The 18,378-nt window shown below is 41.6% G+C and overlaps 1 long non-coding RNA gene across 1 annotated transcript in view; it reads right to left on the minus strand.

The window, feature by feature from the left end:
• Nucleotides 1–18,031, minus strand: part of LOC135277729 (uncharacterized) — a 31,066-nt gene extending 13,035 nt beyond the window's left edge. Inside the window, exons 1-2 of the long non-coding RNA XR_010345326.1 lie at nt 17,893–18,031; nt 17,373–17,480 (exon numbers count right to left, since the gene is read on the minus strand). This is a non-coding gene — a long non-coding RNA (uncharacterized LOC135277729). The remainder of the gene's footprint in view (nt 1–17,372; nt 17,481–17,892) is intronic.
• Between the last annotated feature and the right edge of the window lie 347 nt (nt 18,032–18,378).

Consider the following 18,378-nt stretch of genomic DNA (forward strand, 5'->3'; position numbering starts at 1 on the left):
AAGTTCTTGGCATTTTCAAGTTTTATAGTGAAGGCAAGCTCTCCTTCCCAGCAAGATTCATAAGATAGAGAATTTATCAAATGCAGGAAGGAATTTCAGATTCTGGGTCACCTAGAAAAGGCACAAATCCATTAAAAAATATATCAAAGCACCTGGCACATGACAGATATTCAGGAAGTGGTGACAATTGATATTTTCACAAATCAGTGGGAGAAAAGAAATTCATTATTCAACAAATGGTGCTGAGACCATGTGTTATTTGGGACAAAAAAACCCTACAATTCACCAAAATAAACTCCAATTGGATCAAATATTAAAGAGATACCTTTAATCAAAGATTGAAATCCATAAAAAATAACTTGACTCACTGTGCCCATCAATTCAAACCCCAAATCCACCTGAAAAGGATATTCATTTGAGCTCGGCGGGTTTTCTAATGGTGTCTCTTCCAGTTCTGGAAACACAGGAGAGGCCTACACCCCATCACTTAAAACAGATTCACATGCCCCACTCTTAATTTTGCATCTGACCCCCAGTTGAAAACCTTCTGTTTATTTCCTGAAAATAAAATATTAAAATAGTTTCTCACATGCCTAACTTCTACAAGTTTTTCTTAGGGTCATTCAACCAGTGTTGCGGATAATGTTACCAAGAGTGCTTGGTGGCTTGGATTCTATGCCTCCACTAAACTGTAGGTTTCAAAGACAAGGGGCTTGTTTTACATAACTTTTTTTGCTATTATGCCTGGTACAATGCTTTCAACATAGGAGGCAGTCCATCCATGATTAAGAAAGAAAACTGAATTTCTGGTTAGCTGTTTCAAAATGTCTGTAATGGTTTCAGCTTTGAGCACTAACTCAGATAAAGTGCTAATCTCTCTGATCTTCAATTTCCTTTCCTTTAGAACAAGAACACTTACATTGCCTTTACTCCCCCAAAACTTCACATAACAAATATTGATCATTTTGGGCTTGATGAAACAATTCATAGGTGACAGCTCTTAAGATCACAGATGGACAGCTTTCCAGAAGGTATACTACTTTTTCTCTTCTCTTATCTGCAATCTTTGCTGTTCCCAATTTTTATCTGCCACTCTTATGTCCACTTCTGAAAAGCTAGTCAAGGATGAGTGAGACTGACCAAAAATTTTTCTTTTCTGGCTGTGTTTCTTGGTGGTTACATTTTTCCTCTTAATTTATTGCTTTCACTACTGCTAGAATAGTTATGTGATCCGAAACACCAATTTCCTCATGACTCAGGTCCCTCTTGATTTCTTTTTGTCTATCTAAAAGATCCTAATATTATTTATTTAAAGTTGAGAAAGCACTTTGCATCTCTCAGATGCAAATAACTATGACTGTGTATATTATTATTGTTTCTATTGCCAAAAAAAAGGAAAAACTCCATTTCTTAAAGATACAGTATTTTTCTCTTTAAATGTTTAGAGAGAGAAAAAAAAAAAAAAAACATTAACCATGATATATCCCTAAATAACACATGAGTAAGTGTTCACTGTGTCTGAAAAATTCGACTCAGCTCCAGATCTGAAAAAAAGACCATTTGTCTGGCCTCTCTGATTCATCTCTGGGAATGGAAAGGACCAAAAGTCAGTTCCCTTTGGTACAAAATCTCTTTCATATTTTATTTGCTAATGCACAGCTAATTTCTAAATTAAGAACATGCTTACAAGAAAGGTTAGGAAGCTATTCACTTTAATTCATTAGTAAGTCTGTTTTTCATTGAACTTTTAAATAACTTTTGATAATTAGTACATCTTGGCTTTTGGATTTCAAATTAGTTGAAAGAATCAGTTTTCTTTTTGATTTAAAATTATACCAGATTTAGCCCAGTTGAAAGATTCCAGAATTTCTCCCAGCAAGACAAACCCTTTGGGGAATTTTTTAATTCCCCATATGCATACTGACCATATACTCCCATTACCAAACTTTAAGTGATCAAAGAGTTGAACTATATCTGTTATTAAGTCAGGGTTAGCAAACTTTTCCTCTAAAAAGACAGAGGGTAAATATTTCCAGCTTTGCAGCCATATGGTCTCTGTCCCAACATCTCAACTCTGCCACGATCATGTAAAAGCAGCCATTAATAATACATAAGTGACTGAGCGTGGCTGTGTTCCAATAAAACTTTATTTATAAACACTAAAATTTGAATTGCATATAATTTTTATGTGACATGATATGCTATTCTTCTTTTGACTTTTTAAGATGTAAATGCCATAGTTCATGGGTCATATAAAAATAGGCGGTGGGCCAGATTTAGTCAGGGATGACAGTTTGCTGACCCCTGCTTTAGGTGACTTGGGGATGGGCTTCTTGAGAAGTTTTCACTAAATAGCATAGGACATTTATTTCAGAAAAACTTAATCGTGCTTTTTCTCTGCTCTCACACCATGAAACCAATCAACACAGAAGGCTTCTCTGGCCAAGTGTGTGGGGTTTTTTCCCCACCACCAAGCAGTGGACACCAGCTGGGTGTCCTCCAAGTGAACCCTGACACTACCTGGAGATAGCTTCAGATTCCACAGGTTGAAGGCTTACTCACTAAAACCGGCCCCCACCTTTCAGACACCAGTCAAACTTCTGACCCTCTGCTTTCAACTGGGGGTTCCCATGACTCCTTCTTAGATTAATTTGCTGGAGGGGTTCACAGAACTCAGGGAAAGACGTTTACCAGTATGCTACAAATGCTATAGCAAAGGATACAGATGAAGAGGTGCACAGGGCAGGCATGTGGGAAGTGGGCGGAGCTTCCATGACCTCCCTGTGCACCACCCTCCAGGAACCTCAATGTGTTTGGCTCTCGAGAAGCTCTCCAAACCTAGTCCTCGTGGATTTTTATGGAACCTTCATGATGTCAGTATTCCTTCCCCAGGGTATGGGGCTGGACCCTCTCTAGAATGAGGGGCTTATAACTGGCAATCATAAAGGGAGGGAAGATTAGAGTCCTGCATTGGGGAAAGTGAAAGGAGAGGAGGAGAAGTTCAAATAGATTCTGTCTTCTGAGGCTTAACATACCCATCATTATAACAAAAACATGTATCAGGGCTTATGGGAGTTATGGACTGTGCTGCTTCTTATAACGAAACTGCTACAAGCAAGACACGAGGCCAAAAAGACTACATAAAAGTCTAGCACCTGTGCTATTGGGGGGAAAAAAGGAAGGGAGGGAGGGAGGGAGATGTTTCTCTAACTTTCCTAATAATTTCCTAACAAAGTCCCTTAATAAAAAGAGTTGAAAAAATAGCCAGGAACCATGGACAAAAACAGATAGCTAGACAGATAGATAGATAGATAGACAGATAGATAGATAGATAGACAGATAGATAGATAGAAGGTAGATATATATATGTAATATATGATAGATATAATAACACCACAATATTGAATTCCAAGCTTTACCATAGCTTTCATAATTCAAGCCCAAATTTCTTCCATTTATGCTGTATACTTATTAAAAAGAAAGATGTGGCTGGATATGTACTGACACTGGATGTTCCCAAGTCACATGTGTGCAGTAGACCTTTGCTTGTGTTTAAAAAGGAAAACTTTATTACATATGTGCCTCTATATCAGAAATATATAAGAGTAGTTGCATCCATGGGGGGAATTAGAGGACAAGAGCGGGCACGTGACTTAATTTCATCACACACCATTTTGTACCTTTAGACTACTGTAACAGTTAAATGAAGCTATTTTTTATATAATAAATTTGTGTTTTTTAATGTTTAAATTCTGAAAGAAATGACTAGAGGACTCCCGAAATCAGTGCTTAATATCCTCCAAATTAAAAGAAGGGGTCTGCATTGCCAACTCTGAGCATATTTTATTAGATGACCTCTAGCTGATGAAAGGAGCTTGTGCCAACAGCAGAGTAAAGGTGAGCATCTTCGTAAGTGCAGGGGTGTATGGACAAGAAACCTCTTTAAATGCAGAGGAAATTTTGACCTTTTTAGAACTTTTGCGGTAAATTTTTTAAATTGCCTCACAACCTAAAGATTTTTCCAAAGGGAAAATAAACAGGTGAACACACAAAAGCAGGCCCAGTGACACTTCCTAAATCTTGTCATTAATTAGTGTTTCTATACCCGAGAACCACCAGATCAGCAGAGCAGAGCATTACCTGTTTGCACTTAGAATTGAGGTCATCCTCAACATCTGTGGGCCCCAGCAAGAGTGCAAATGGAGGCCTCGGCCTATGGCTCACCCACTGCTCTTCCTACCCCCACTCCCTGCAGCACCAGGAGAGCTGGCATGCCTGCACATGGACACCACAGTCTGGGTGTCCAAACTCTGTCTGCCTTATTCCCACCCTGTACAAAGAGCTGCCCTGGGCCACCTCGTAAGGCTGGCATATGCAATTTGGTGAAGTTTGAGATGACAAATTCTCGATGCTCAAAGTCCCAGAATCTGGAGCTTGGTCTAGAAAGAGAGACACTGGACTCCAGTTGGGCAATTATCTTTGGTGGAACAGTTTTCTCTAAATCAGAGGGCCCTATGGATTGTACTGCTTCTTATAACAAAACTGCTGCAAGCATGACAAAAGGCCAAAAAGACTATATAAAAGTCTAGCACCTGTGCTATTGGGGAAAAAAAAAAAAAAGGAAGGAAAGAAGGGAGGAAGGGAGAAGGGAGGAAGGGAGGGAAGAAGGGAGGGAGGGAGAGAGGGAGGGAGAGAGGGAGATGTTTCTCTAATTTTCCTAACAATTTCCTAACAAAGTCCCTTAATAAAAAGCGTTGAAAAGATAATAATAGAGGCTTGGGCATGAGTCCAAAGCTAAAAATTCAAAATGTCTTTAAGTCTTATTTTATCTTGAAACTTCATGTGATTTTCCCCCATTCTTTCCCCCATTCTTTGAATAATGTCCTTTCATATTTTAAACCATTTGAAATTAGCTTCTCACTTATATTCATTAAACTTTTCGCTGAAAACCTTTCATTAAAAGTGGTGGCCTGCGAAGATACATCCTGTTTACCCTTTCTTTTCAAGTGCTGCCAACACCCTACTGAGTAGCCCAGCTAAAAAACCACAATGTGACCAGCTTTATTCTCCAATTTGAAAGTCAACAGAGCCTCAACTCTGCCTCTGATTTCCAGGGTCAGTTTCACCTGTAAAAGTGAGACACAGGTAATACTGAAGCACAGGCTATATAGGTACTTTGATGGGAGAAAAAAATTAACCTGTGTTTGCCATAATTTTATGGAAGCCCCTTGTGCTTATTTCCTTGATGGGAAAGTAATCTTCACACAATAAAATAAGACAATGAATTTTAAAGTGCCTGAAAGAGTCCTGGCTTATAGTAGGCCTTTAATAAACAGACGGAATTCTGATTTAAATCTGAAGTCTAGATAAAAACCTTTGCCAATGAGTATGTTTCCAGTGGTTTAGAATGGGGATGGACAAATTACAATTCATGGGCCAAATCCAAACCAAAGTCTGGGAAGTAGAAAGAGAGAGAGAGAGAGAGATTGCAACAGAAACTGTATGTGGCCCACAAAACCTAGAATATGAGCTGTCTGAGACTTTACAAAGTTTTCCAACCCTTGGTTTTGCAGCAACCATGAGGGCAAATAGTACCTTAGAGATCCAGTCCCTGAAAGAAATCAGGTAGCAGACTAAGACAGTACCAATGAGCTATTTTCACAGCAATGCTGCATAATAAACCATCCCAATTCTCCACGTCTTAAAATAACAATGTTCATGCATCTGCGGGTCAGCTGGGCTCAGCTGAAGCGGCTCTGCTGATCTTGGCTGACTCGCTCCTGCATCTGTGGGTTGGATGAGAGAGTTAACATAGGCTGGGGTAGGCTGGAGAAGGTGGCTCCACACTGCAAGTCCGTGGGTCTGGATCCCCTTTACTGTCTCATCCTCTTTGGACCAGTGGGCTAGCCAAGACATGCATTTCCTGTGGCAGTGACACAGGCCAAAAAAAAAAGAGTGGAAATACATGACAGCTGTTAGGGGCCTGGACTTGGGACTAACACGTTGTCACATACTTCCCCTGGATGCCACTGGGTCAAAGCAAGCCACATATTGGAGCCCAAAGTGGAGCAGAGGGGAGGTGTTCTCTTCCAATAGAGGAGCTGCCTGGTCATACGGCAAAGATGTGAATAAGGGAGGGTGGAGAACCTGGGTTAATAATGTAAGTTTAAACTCAATTCAGTACTTAGCACCAACACAGGCCAAGCATTCTTCTAGGTGCTGGGGATTTGTCAGTAAGCAAGGCTGTTTATCATCCTTGCCAGAGGAGCCTGATTCTAATAGGATATGGAGGGGGTTTAATATGCCATGTTACCCCTTCCTGCTCATTTGGCTCAGGTTCACTGTGGGGTGAGTTGTTGACGTATTTGTTGCTGGCCAGCAGGAATCATCTGGCCTTGACCAGCTTTCTGTCCCCCAGCATTCAGCACTGGGCTTTGGGCAAGGTAAGTGCTCAATAACGAGTAAGTGAGTGAATGAAGCATTTTTCTTAATTGCTCCTTTTTAGGAATCACCGAATCCCTGTCAACTCATCTACAGATGGAAAGGAGGAAAACGACAGAAATTCAGATCTCCAGATTAACAGGCAATGCAAGGCTGGGACGCAGAGCAAATGACAAGTGACAGTGAAACTGGATTTAAGAGAATTTGAATCATTTGGGCGAGAGAGCCCGCAGATGGCACATGCTGTTCAGTGTGGAAAAATGGGTCATTGCTCCCAGAGCAATTACCAAAGCCTAAAAGACCTGTGAGAAGAGCAGAGCATTTGTGCTGCAGGCTGGTCAGGGAAAAACTGGGGGAGATTTGCAGGGACTCCAATGCTGTTATGGCAGCACCCATGTGGCTCATGCCCACACAGGATGATGAACCAAGCTCAAGTGAGAGTGCCGTACCCAATGAGGTGCATGGCTTTGGCCTTCCCTGGATAGAATGAGGGCAGCCCCACCGCACAGCAGAGAACATTTGTTGAGACTGACCCATGAACATGGTGCTGCTGCCACCACGGTACTTAAAAGCTAGAGCGTATGGAAAACCCAGAGCAGTGGCCACAATTGCTCTGTACAGGAAGCTGGACATCTTCATTGTGGCCCCTGCTCTGCTCCCTGAAAAAGGCTTCCTGACCTTAGTTTCTCCATCTGTTAAATGGGTACTGAGATACTTGCCCTGTTTAGGTTACAGGATTTTAATGAGGATTGAGAGAACCAGCAAGTGCAAAAACAAACCAGAAACTGTCAGCCCTCAACCAAAATAAAGATGACTCAGGGAAGATGAGTAGGATCTGGTCTCATCTTGAGCAAGCCAATGATGCTCTGGGTTTGGGGAAGGGATGGAAGGCGTGAGGATAAAGAAATCTCCAGGCTCATGAAAGAGACTGTTTTCAATGTTGAAAGTAAGATATCCTTTATGTTAGGAAAAAAATAACTGTGAGAAACGATTTTTCAAAGCTTGAAGAGTGAAGGCAACGCCTCTCAGGGGGATAAGTATGGAAAATAAGTTACTCTTGAAGGTATTTAATTGAAGCAGAGGGTAAATGAGTGCAAAATGCACTTATGTGCCTTTCAAATGGGAGGGAACAGAGAGCTTAAGAAAAGAGGGAAGAGGCAAGGGGTAAAGGCCAATGTTAAAAAGGCAAACACGCTTTTTTCTTTAAAGGACTGTAACCTCAGACATGGGATTAGTGCATTCAGGCATGTCCCAGCCCGATAATTCTCCTTCTAACCTAGTAGCTATGTTTGCGCAGGCACCCGCCATTGGACAGTCCTCTGCCAGCTTTCCTGGGATTGCACCTCGTGTAAGTCATCACCTGTCACTACTTTTATTTCAAGCCTACCTCTTCCTCTCCCTGACCTGTGAGATGCTAAGAGGAGGAGGGATGGGGTGTCATGCAATGTGGAAACCACTTTAAACATCCACTGGGCTGATGGCAACAAAATTTATGTAATCCATGAAAGTACAGAATTGGGTAATAAAACTGAATAAATCATTTCTCTTTGTAAAGCAAATTCTCACCAACTGCCACCCAGATCATAACATACGAGGAGTGCTGCTCTTCACCTGGACGCACCTGCCCCTACCAAAAATGAAGTGCCTTGATGCCTCTGAGGATTATGCAAATGTGGGCATTATTTATACATCTGTGCAATGCATCAAGTATCAGGTGTCTCTGGGCATGAGTTACAAGGCCTCTAAAAGCAATGACTCTTTTATAGGGTTTTAGATTATGGTGATTTTCTGTAAAATCCTGCCAGAGTCACACAACAGGCCAAGAGCAATTAACATTAATTAAATGATCCCCATAAAGAGGTTGCCTCGCTGACACATTGATAACCTCTAAATGCACTTAGCCTGCTGCATTCTTGAGGGTGTTCCTTCAGCTGCTCCGGGAGCACTGGGCAGGCTCCTGCTGCCCTGGGCGGCTGCACACACACACGTGGAACACCACTGCTCCTGCTGCAATGTGCACATAAGAACTATCTGAAGATCATGCTAAAATGAGATTCTGATTTAGGAGGCCACAGATGGCACCTGGGATTCTGCATTTCTAACAAGCTCCTTGACGATGCTGAAGCTGCTCATTCCCCGACCACACATTGAGAAGCAACATTGTACAAAACCCCAGGCACAGACCTGGGGAGTGGGGGCAGTGGCCTGGAATGGGTACAAGAGAGCAATTCTAGACGTCCAGCGCATTGCTAATGTGCTAGCCTTTCCACCCTGTTTTTCTTATCCCCTAGGAATTATCAGTGAAGAGAACCTAGCAAGCAGGACATTGTGCAGATCCTGGGGTTAACATCAAAACTGATAAAAACCAGCTTCTGAGAAAAAAGGAGTCCAGGAATAGCTCCACTCTCAGGTCCTCTGTATTTTGCACCCGTCTTTTAGAGAATCACCTGGGGACAATCATACCCCACCATTATGAAGGACTTGGAGTTGGAGCTTTTTCCAAGATGGAAGGATGGGGCCCAGAAGATGAATCTCTTTAGTGGCGCCAAGAACCCATGTCCCTAGGCAGACACTTCTCTGTCTTTAAACCGCGGGGCACAGGGATGGAACTGGATTTAAAGGCTGGCAAACAGCCAGTAATGAGGACCAGGGTAGGGAGCTGGGGACTATACGGGGTAGGAAATCAGTGTGCAGAGAGAGGGGGCGGGAAGAACGTGAGTAGTGGGTGAGTCAAGAATGGGCAAAGGTCAAACATTTGAAAACCAGCCCGAGAAGCTTTGGCAGGGACTTCCTGACTGTGGAGTGCTGACAGCGTGAGGAGGTGATGCAAGTGTGGCAGCCAGCAGAAGGAAAGAGCACTCGGTCAGGGCCGGGTTGGAGAATTTAGAGAAAACAGTACAGAGAGAAGTTAGGAAGCCACCAGAGCCTATCTCGGGGGGCAGATGTGAGGTTTGTGGCAGCCCTATAAAATTGTAGGCCAATCGGTTGTAAAATTATATCACGATATTATAATGATGCAGCTGCGGAAAGCATCAGTAACAATCAGGAGGGGAAGGTTTCCATTTTAATTCAGTAATGACGTGGATGAAGTTAGAAATGTCTCATGAATCCACAGAAAAGGGTTTGGATACTCTTCTTAAAGTAGCCTTGTAGCAATTTCCTGATTGAAGATAAATTCAAGCATGAAAAAATGAGGAAGGAAGAGGGGAACGTTCACTTTGGTGGATGAGATCTTAGAAAAGGAAGTCACAGGAGAAGACGGGGAGAAGGCCCAGGGATTTTACACAGAGAATTCCTGGGATCCTTCAGAGACTGGAGTCATCTGACCAAGAAATGTGCCCTTGGGTCTGTAGACTTTTTCTTCTCTCTAACACCCTTCCTCCGTGAATTTTCAGTGCAACACAAGCCAAGTGGCCTATTAATAGAGCGAGAACAATTTTACCACGGGATGTGGTGTTTAATTTAAAGAGACGTCAAAGAGTGAGGGGCAGATGGCTGGGCAGGCAGTACCTCCCAATGACCTTGGTGAGCCCCTGACTCATCCCAAATCTTACAGATCCAGAAATGTGCTCTGACAAATGAACCCTGAGTTGATCAAGCTTTAGTGAAGAAAGGAGAAATGGATAAGCCAGGGGCCTGCTTATTAATTTCTAGTGGATCTACGGGTAGCCTGAGAAATGAGACCAGTTATTAGTTTGGGTAATCATTTCTGGAAAGGTGTTCAACTCGAGGGACTCAATTATATGTCTCAGGATTACTAACACATGGAAGATCCCAAACATTAAAGCTTGAACAAAAAAAAAAATATTCTCAAAACACTGTTTCCTCATGCCATAGTGAAATAATGACCAATTCTTGTTTATCCCACTCTACCTTCCCATAAATTTAGTGCACTCCACGCTCCTGCAAGCACAGCTTTACTCTAACTGGTTATTTGGTTGGTTTCCTAGGGCTGTCTTAACAAGGTACTACAATTCAGTGGCTTAAAACAGAAGTGTATTTTCTTCTACAGTCTGGGGGCCAGAAGTCTTAGGTCAAGGTGCCAGCAGGGCCGTGCTCCCTCTGAAACCCATAGGGGAGTTGATCCTTGCCTCTTCCTGGCTTCTTCTGGCTTGCCGGAAACCTTTGGCTTTCTTTGGCTTATAGCTACCAACTCCAATCTCTGCCTTCATTGTCACCCGGCATTCTCCCTGTGTGTCTCAGTGTCTCTTCTCCTCTTATAAGGACACTGGCCACGATGGATTAGAAGTCTATCCTACTCCATTGTTTCATCTCTTATCTACATTCATTATCCTCGTCTTAACCAATTACACCTGCAACAGCCTTATTTCCAAACAACGTCACATTCTGAGGCACTGGGGGTTAGGACTTCAAATTTTGGGGGGCACAAAATTCAACCCATAACAGTTATGCCACAGTGTGGTTCAATTCGTAGGCAGGTGTTGAGATAACCATGGCTCAGTCCAGACCCTGCCTTTAAGGATCCCACACTCTATTGAAAGATATATATATATACACACACACATACACACGTATATATACATATCTTACACATAACATAATATATATGTAATGTAATCTCGTATATATGTATATAAACTTAGTTGGCAATTTTCTCCTGGCTTCAGGAAAAATCCCCAGACCGATGAAACCACAAAAGCCCTGTGTTGGATCCTAGAAGAATCAGTATTTTAACAGCTCCCTGAGTGTAATAATTAATTGTATATCAACTTGACTTGGCCTTAGGGTACTCAGTTACTTGGTCACGCGTTATTCTGAGTGTGTCTGTGTGGGTGTTTTGGGGTGAGATTAACGTTCAAATACAGAGTGAAGTAGACTGCTCTCTCCAAATGTGAGTGGATCTCTTCTAGTTAGCAAAAGGCCTGAATAGAACAAAAAGCCTGATCCTCCCCCAAATAAAAGGGAATTCCTCCTGGCTGACTATCATGGAGTTAAGATACTGGGTTTTGTTCTTATTTTTCCTGCCTTTGGACTTGAACTGAAACATTGGCTCTCTTTGGGTCTTGATCCTTCTGGCCTTTGGACTGGAACTACACTATCAGTTCTCCTGTGTCTCCAGCTTGCCTACTTCAGATTTTGGGACTTTTCAGCCTCCATAATTGCATGAGTCAATTCCTTATTATAAATATCTATCCAATATATTTCTACATATTTACATTCTATTGGTTCTGTTTTTTTCTGGAGAATTCTAACTAATACACCAGGCGGTTCTAATATACAACCAATGTTAAGAACCACTGACCCATAAATCACAGATAAGAGAATGATTAATTCTGTCTGCCGAGGTGACTTCACAAAAGCTCACATTTGAGGTGGGCCAGAAAAAAAAAAATGAGTATCATCTGCCTTACCAAACAATTAGAGACAGAGGAAAGAGTATTAGCAAGAGAAACAAAGAAGAGAGGGTGGGAAGAAGAAAGGAATAATTGGAGATGAAATGGATGGGTTGGGCCTGATTCTGCCTTGCTGCAAATGTCATGGTTAAATGATTCAAGGAGCTATTGAAAAGTTACCCAAGGGAGCAATGTGCCATTACTGTAGTTTAGAAAAAAAAAATCTGAAAACTGTGTAGATGAGGGGAGAAGGACTGAAAGTGAGAGGGACTATTAGGACATCAGTGTAAAAGCCTGTTATGGAATGAATGTATCTTCCCAAGTGTGTATATTGAAGCCCCAACCCCCGATGTGATGAGACTAGGAGGCAGGGCTTTGGAAGATAACTAAGTTTAGCAGGAGTTAAGACAGTGGATGGGGCTCTCATGATGGGATGAATGCCCCTATTAGAAGAGGAAAAAGTACCAGAACATCCTGTCTCCTCCATGTGAGGGCACAGCAAGAAAGCACGGTCTGCAAGCCAGGAGGAAGGCCCTCACCAAGAAGCAAGTCTTTCTGCGTCTTCATCTTGGACTTCCCAGTCTCCAGAACTCTGGAAATAAATGTCTATTGTTTACACCTCCCATTCTATGGTGTTTTTGTTGTAGTGACCTGAGCTAAGCAAAACCCAAGCAAGAGGTGGTGTGGTCCTGGACTAGAGAAGGTTTTTCTGTGTGTTTTAGAGCTACATTCAGCAGGATTTTGGTGACTAGGCTTGGGAAATGAGGAGGAGAGGTGAATATATCTTCAAAGTTGTTAACATGGGTGACTGGAAGGATGGGTGTGTTAAGATTGGGAATACAGGAGGGGAAGCAGATTTTGTGGAGAACATAATGAATTCAGTTTTGGACACTTAACTTTGAGGTGCCGCCGAGTATTTGCTTAGAGGTGTTCAGTGAGCTGATAAAAATATATGAGTAAAATCTCCCCAAGGCCTCCCTGGGGAGATTGAGCAGATGCTAACACATTCTTCCTGTACATCCTGCAAAACCATGAGCAATTAAACTTCTTTTCTTATTAAATTACCCAGTCTCAGGTATTTCTTCACAGAAACACAAGAACAGCCTAGCACAAGTGTTCTTACACAAAGCAAGATGGTATAGCCCACTACACTCCAAGGCTATATGGAATAGCCCATTGATTCTAGGCTTCAAACCTATACAGCATGATACTGTACTGAATACTGCAGGCAATTGCAACACTATGCTAAGTATTGGGGGTCTAGATATATATATCTAAACATGGAAAATCTACAGTAGGGATACACTATAAAAAGTTTAAAATGGTGCACCTGTATAAGGCACTTATACCGTGAAGGGAGCCTGCCGGACCGGAAGTTGCTCTGTGAGTCAGTGAGTGAGTGGAGTGAGTGGTGAGTGAATGTGAAGACCTGGGGCATGACTGCACACGACGGTAGGCTTTATAAACTCTGTAGACTTAAGCTACATTACATTTATCTAGAAAACAATAAATTAATATATAGCCTTCAATAATAAATTAACCTCAGCTTACTATAACTTTTTGACCTTATACATTTTTAAATTTTTAAAAACTTTTTGACTCTTGTAATAACACTTAAAACACAAACACATTGTACCAATGTCCAAAACATATTTTTATATTCTATTTTAAAAGCATTTTTCTATTTTTAAAATTATGATTTTTTTTTACATTGTAAACTTTTTTGTTAAAAACTAAGATACAAACACTGGCTAGCTTAGGCCTACACAGAGTCAGGACATGAATATCACTGTCTTCCACCTCCACATTTTGTCCCACTGGAAGGTCTTCAGGAGCAACAACAGCATGGAGCTGTCATCACCTAGGCTAACAATGCCTTCTAGAATAGCTCCTGAAGGAACTGCCTGAGGCTCTTCTGCAGTTAACTTTTTTCTAAGTAGAAGGAGTACACGTTAAAATAACAATTGAAAGTATAGGGTAAATATACAAACCAGTATCATAACTTATTATCGTTATCAAGTATTACATAGTGTACATAATTGCATATGCTAGACATTCATGTGGCTGGCAGCACAGTAGGTTTGTGTACACCAGAATCACCACAAACACGTGAGTAATGTGTTGTGCTACAACTTTCCCACGGCTACAACCTCACTAGGTTCTGGGAAGGTTTTAGCTTCATTATAATCTTACGAGACCACCAAAACGTTGTTATGTAGTGTATGACTGTATACTCGTCCCGCAGAGGTCAAAGGGGAGGGATTTAAAATATTTGCCGAAAATAATATAATCTAAGATAAAAACAATGATTGATTTTGTCAAGTGTTTCAAAGATGTTCAGTAATTAGAGGGAAGGGAGGAGAGGGACAAGGAGGGGAGGAGGAGGAAAGGGGAGACGGGGATAACCTTGCCTATCCCTGGGGTAAGTGATGAGCAATGTAAAACATTATACTTTATTTTAAAACAGTTAGGAATGTATCATAGAGCAGAAGGAAAGATTAACATAAATTTTAAAGATTAAGAGGAGAAGCCAAGAAAAAGTATTTTCAGGTACATTTAGAACTAGAGCCCAGCAGCGCGCATCCTTCTCTTCTGCCACTAGGGGCACTGTGCTGGGAAAGTCTGAGCCAGCGCCATCTGTCTGAGAAGATGCTCAGAAACCTCAGCTGAAGAAACTACCACGTGAGCCTAAATACCAACCTAGGAATTTGGAACAATCTTGGTCATCCAGTGACTTTTTTTCTTTTTAGAAAAGGGAAAATTTTGAAGGAAATTTCGGATTACAGGAGTCATGAATCTTACTGGTTCCCAGGATTTCTTTTATTTCTTTAGAGAGAAATTATTCAGTGATACAAAACACCTTTTATTTATTTGTTTATACATTTATTTATTATACTTTAAGTTCTGGGGTACATGTGCAGAATGTGCAGTTTGTTACATAGGTATACACCTGCTATGGTGGTTTGCTGCATCCATCACCCTGACATCTACATTAGAGCCTAGGTCACAGCTGTCCAGCTAGCTAAATGCAGTCATCTGAGTGACCATTGGCAAGGCCAGTAAAGAAGCTCCCAGTTGAGCTCAGCTCTAATTGCAGAATCATGAGCAAATAAACTGGTTATTGTTTTAGTTCACTAAGTTTTGGGATGGTTTGTTACACAGAAATAGCCAAAAAAATATACAAGTATGAATCTATCAAACAAAGGTTGCAAGGATTGTATCATACGTCAAAGGTCTGACCCTCTTCCTTATGAGGATGACAAAAGGTGGTATAGCTAATTTACTCCAATGTATAACTGTATTAATCATCTTTTTATCCTGTATTTTTGATGTTTTGCTATCTCAGGGCCTTGCTGACCCTGGAGGGACTGCCCCTCCCAGGGACACCCATGCCTAGAGATAATAAACACGGAACTTCCTTTTCAAATGCAGATCAACCAATTTGGAGCCTATACCCCTAACCATCTCACACTCTGGATCACTGTCCACCTGCCCTAATCACCCCAGGGCCAGGAGCCAAGCAACTAGAGACAGCCTCTGTGCCCCAGAGCCACTAAAACCAGCCAATCCTAAGCCTGCTTACCCAGCGTGCCTGTTCCTTCACAGAAACCACAATAAAGGCTATCGCCTACATTTTCCCCCACTCCCTCTGCCTCCTGACTGATCCCAGTGCTTCTCCAGGTGGCCCCCCATTGTGTGGTGTGCCCCACCCCTCGGGATCTGTAAGTGCAACAAACTGTCTTTTCAACGGCCAGTTGTTCCCTCATCTGTTAGCCTTGTCATTCCTGAATTATAATAGAATCTACATTTTAAAACAATAATCTGTGAGTGGACAAATCCATAGCCGGCATGACTCTCACAGGTAACTAAGGTGGTCGAGGCAGAAGTGAAAACCCAGAACATTGTGCCACTAAAAACAACTATTATTTCTTAATGGTCCCCATTCATCCTCTAGATAACTCCAGGAGGTGGGTTTTATTGTCCCCAGTCATTCAGAAGTGAAAATTAAGGCTTAGATTAAATAATATGCCACTAGCAAGTGGCAGAACTGGGATTTCAACCCAGTTTTAACTCTGATCCAAAACCAGAACTTTTCCTAATCTGTCCCAAGGATCTTTGCCAGGCTCGGAATTTTTGAACAAATGAGTTTTATATTTTTAATCACCTTTTTCTAAATATAAAAGTAATCATTCTCACTGACAATTTGAAATATAAAGAAGAAATTTAAAATCGCTCATTTAAGCACTCAGAGATAACCACTGTCAACATTTTGGTGTGTGTCTTTCTAGTATTTCTTCCATGCATATTGTATAGATTTTACAAAACTTAGATTAAACTCACTGTCTCTTATAACCTACTTTTAAATCTATCAGTAGGTTGTGAGCATTTTACAATGCCATTAAATGTTTTCCTAAGAAAGGAACTTTAGTGGCTAAATTTTAGTTTCTCAGTTTATAAATACAAGAGCCATTTATGAATCCTCCATTTGTTATCAAGTGAATTATTTCTAATATTTTGTTACTGAAAGTGCTTTGATGAACATCATCATCTGTCCTGATACATAATTCTTTGTGAGCGTCTCTGATTAAAACTTAAGGGTAAATTCCTCAATGTAGAATTGCTGACTCAAAGGATATGTACTTTTTTGATTTTTGTTTGTTTGGTTGGTTTCTAGATAGAGTCACTCTGTCACTTAGGCTGGAGTGTAGTGGCTCAATCTCAGCTCACTGCAACCTCCACCTCCCAGGTTCAAGCAATTCTCCTGCCTCAGCCTCCTGAGTAGCTGGGATTACAGGTGCACACCACCAGATCCAGGTAATTTTGGTATTTTCAGTGGAGGCAGGGTTTCACCATGTTGGCCAGGCTGGTAGCAAACTCCTGACCTCAAGTGATCCACCCGCCTCGGCCTCCCAAAGTGCTGGGATTATAGGTGTGAGCCACTGCACCTGGCCCTGGATATGCACGTTTTTAAGACTTTTGACTTTTGATACTTGTTTGTCAAATTTCCCTTCAAATACATGGTACCTGTTTCCACCTATCCAGAGTCCTTTTTTTTAACATAATATGACTTCCTGCTAGGGGCTGCTTTGTGTGTATTTTTGCATGTGTGTGCATGTATGACTGAAACACACACAGGGTCCTTTCCATGCTCAGTTCAAGCACAGTGTAGTCTTTGATTAATATCTATAGTTGCTAAATAGAGAGGCTTCTTAGACTTGAAATCTCTATTCCGAAAGAGTAACTTGGTTTCTCAAAAGGGCTTACTAGCCTGGAAGTGGAGTAACTATTGTTATTCAGTCATACAGAACTACGATACATGACTGCCTATGTTGCTTAAATGACAGTTGTATGTGCATTCCTCCAAGTTTATTCAGATTGTGTGTACTGTACCTATGTACAGTAAGTTCGGAGGGAAGGCCAGTAAGCAGCGCATCCCATTTCCATAAAGAAAGGGTGACTGGAAGAGGGGGGATTTTAACTGATTCTAAAGAACTCAAGAGATTCAGAGTCCCAGAATGCCAATAGAAGGCTGTATCATTCCCCCGGCATCTATAGCCAAAGTAATATGCTACTTACCTGGTGTGACCTAATGCGTCCCCCAAACTGACTCATGCTCTCAAACATCACTGCCGATACACACCAGCCTTCTGTGCCCTAAATTTCAGCCTTCAAGCTGAAAGTTACCTGTTAAGATGCAAATAGATGAGTCAGAAGGGCTTAGCTGCATTTACAACTTAACTCAAATGAGCTTATTGAACATCAAACAGCTTGAGTTCCCTACAGAGGCCCCAAAAAATGAGATCAGAGTATGTGGTATCACTACGCAGTTTCCAAAGTCAAGGTAGAGTGTCAAAGAAGTTTTCTGGATGACTATGGAGAGAAGGACAGTTCTGGTGACAAAAGAGACAACACAGAGTGTCTTTGAGGACCGTGAAGAGAGTTCTCAGTGTAGTTTTCAGTGTGGTTCAGGCAATCATTGGACTTGTTGTACTGAAACTTTGATCCCATTCCCTGCTGATAACCACACTGGTTTGTAGCTTCCATTTCCTGCCAATGACAGAACTTGCAGCAAACAAATTATTCTAGGTGGACAAACCTTCTCCTTTTTCCTCCCACAGGTATATACAGGTAAGCATCTGAGACAGGCTTTGCATGGACCAGGTCACATCTGTTAACAAGGCACTGGTTATATCAATGGCAACTCTGAGACGATTTTTCTATGCTGTAGTACGGCACTAAATATAATAGCCTCTTAACTGGCACATTGTTATCAGTATTATTATGGCTTTCTCTTCATGCCTGTCACTGGATTATGGTAATTTTTTTTAGTCATAGGTTTTAATCGGAGTTGAAGTCTCTGAGTTACTGACAGCTCGGGAGAGCTGTAAATGCTCTAAGATTGACTTCCCACTGTCACAAAATCATAACACAAGCAAAAAGTAGAGGTTCTCTCAAGCCTCTTCATTCCAATTAAAAACAAAGCAACTTTCTAAACAGCAGGCTTCTTTTCCAGACTTCACGCCAAAGGAGAGGGAGGCAGAAGGCACCAGCTTCTCTCCTCGTCCTTCCTCCTAGGTTCAAT

The sequence above is a fragment of the Aotus nancymaae genome, unplaced genomic scaffold, assembly GCF_030222135.1.
Source record: "Aotus nancymaae isolate 86718 unplaced genomic scaffold, 86718_ANA_hifiasm-v0.15.2.pri h1tg000033l, whole genome shotgun sequence".
Classification (NCBI taxonomy): Eukaryota; Metazoa; Chordata; class Mammalia; order Primates; family Aotidae; genus Aotus; species Aotus nancymaae.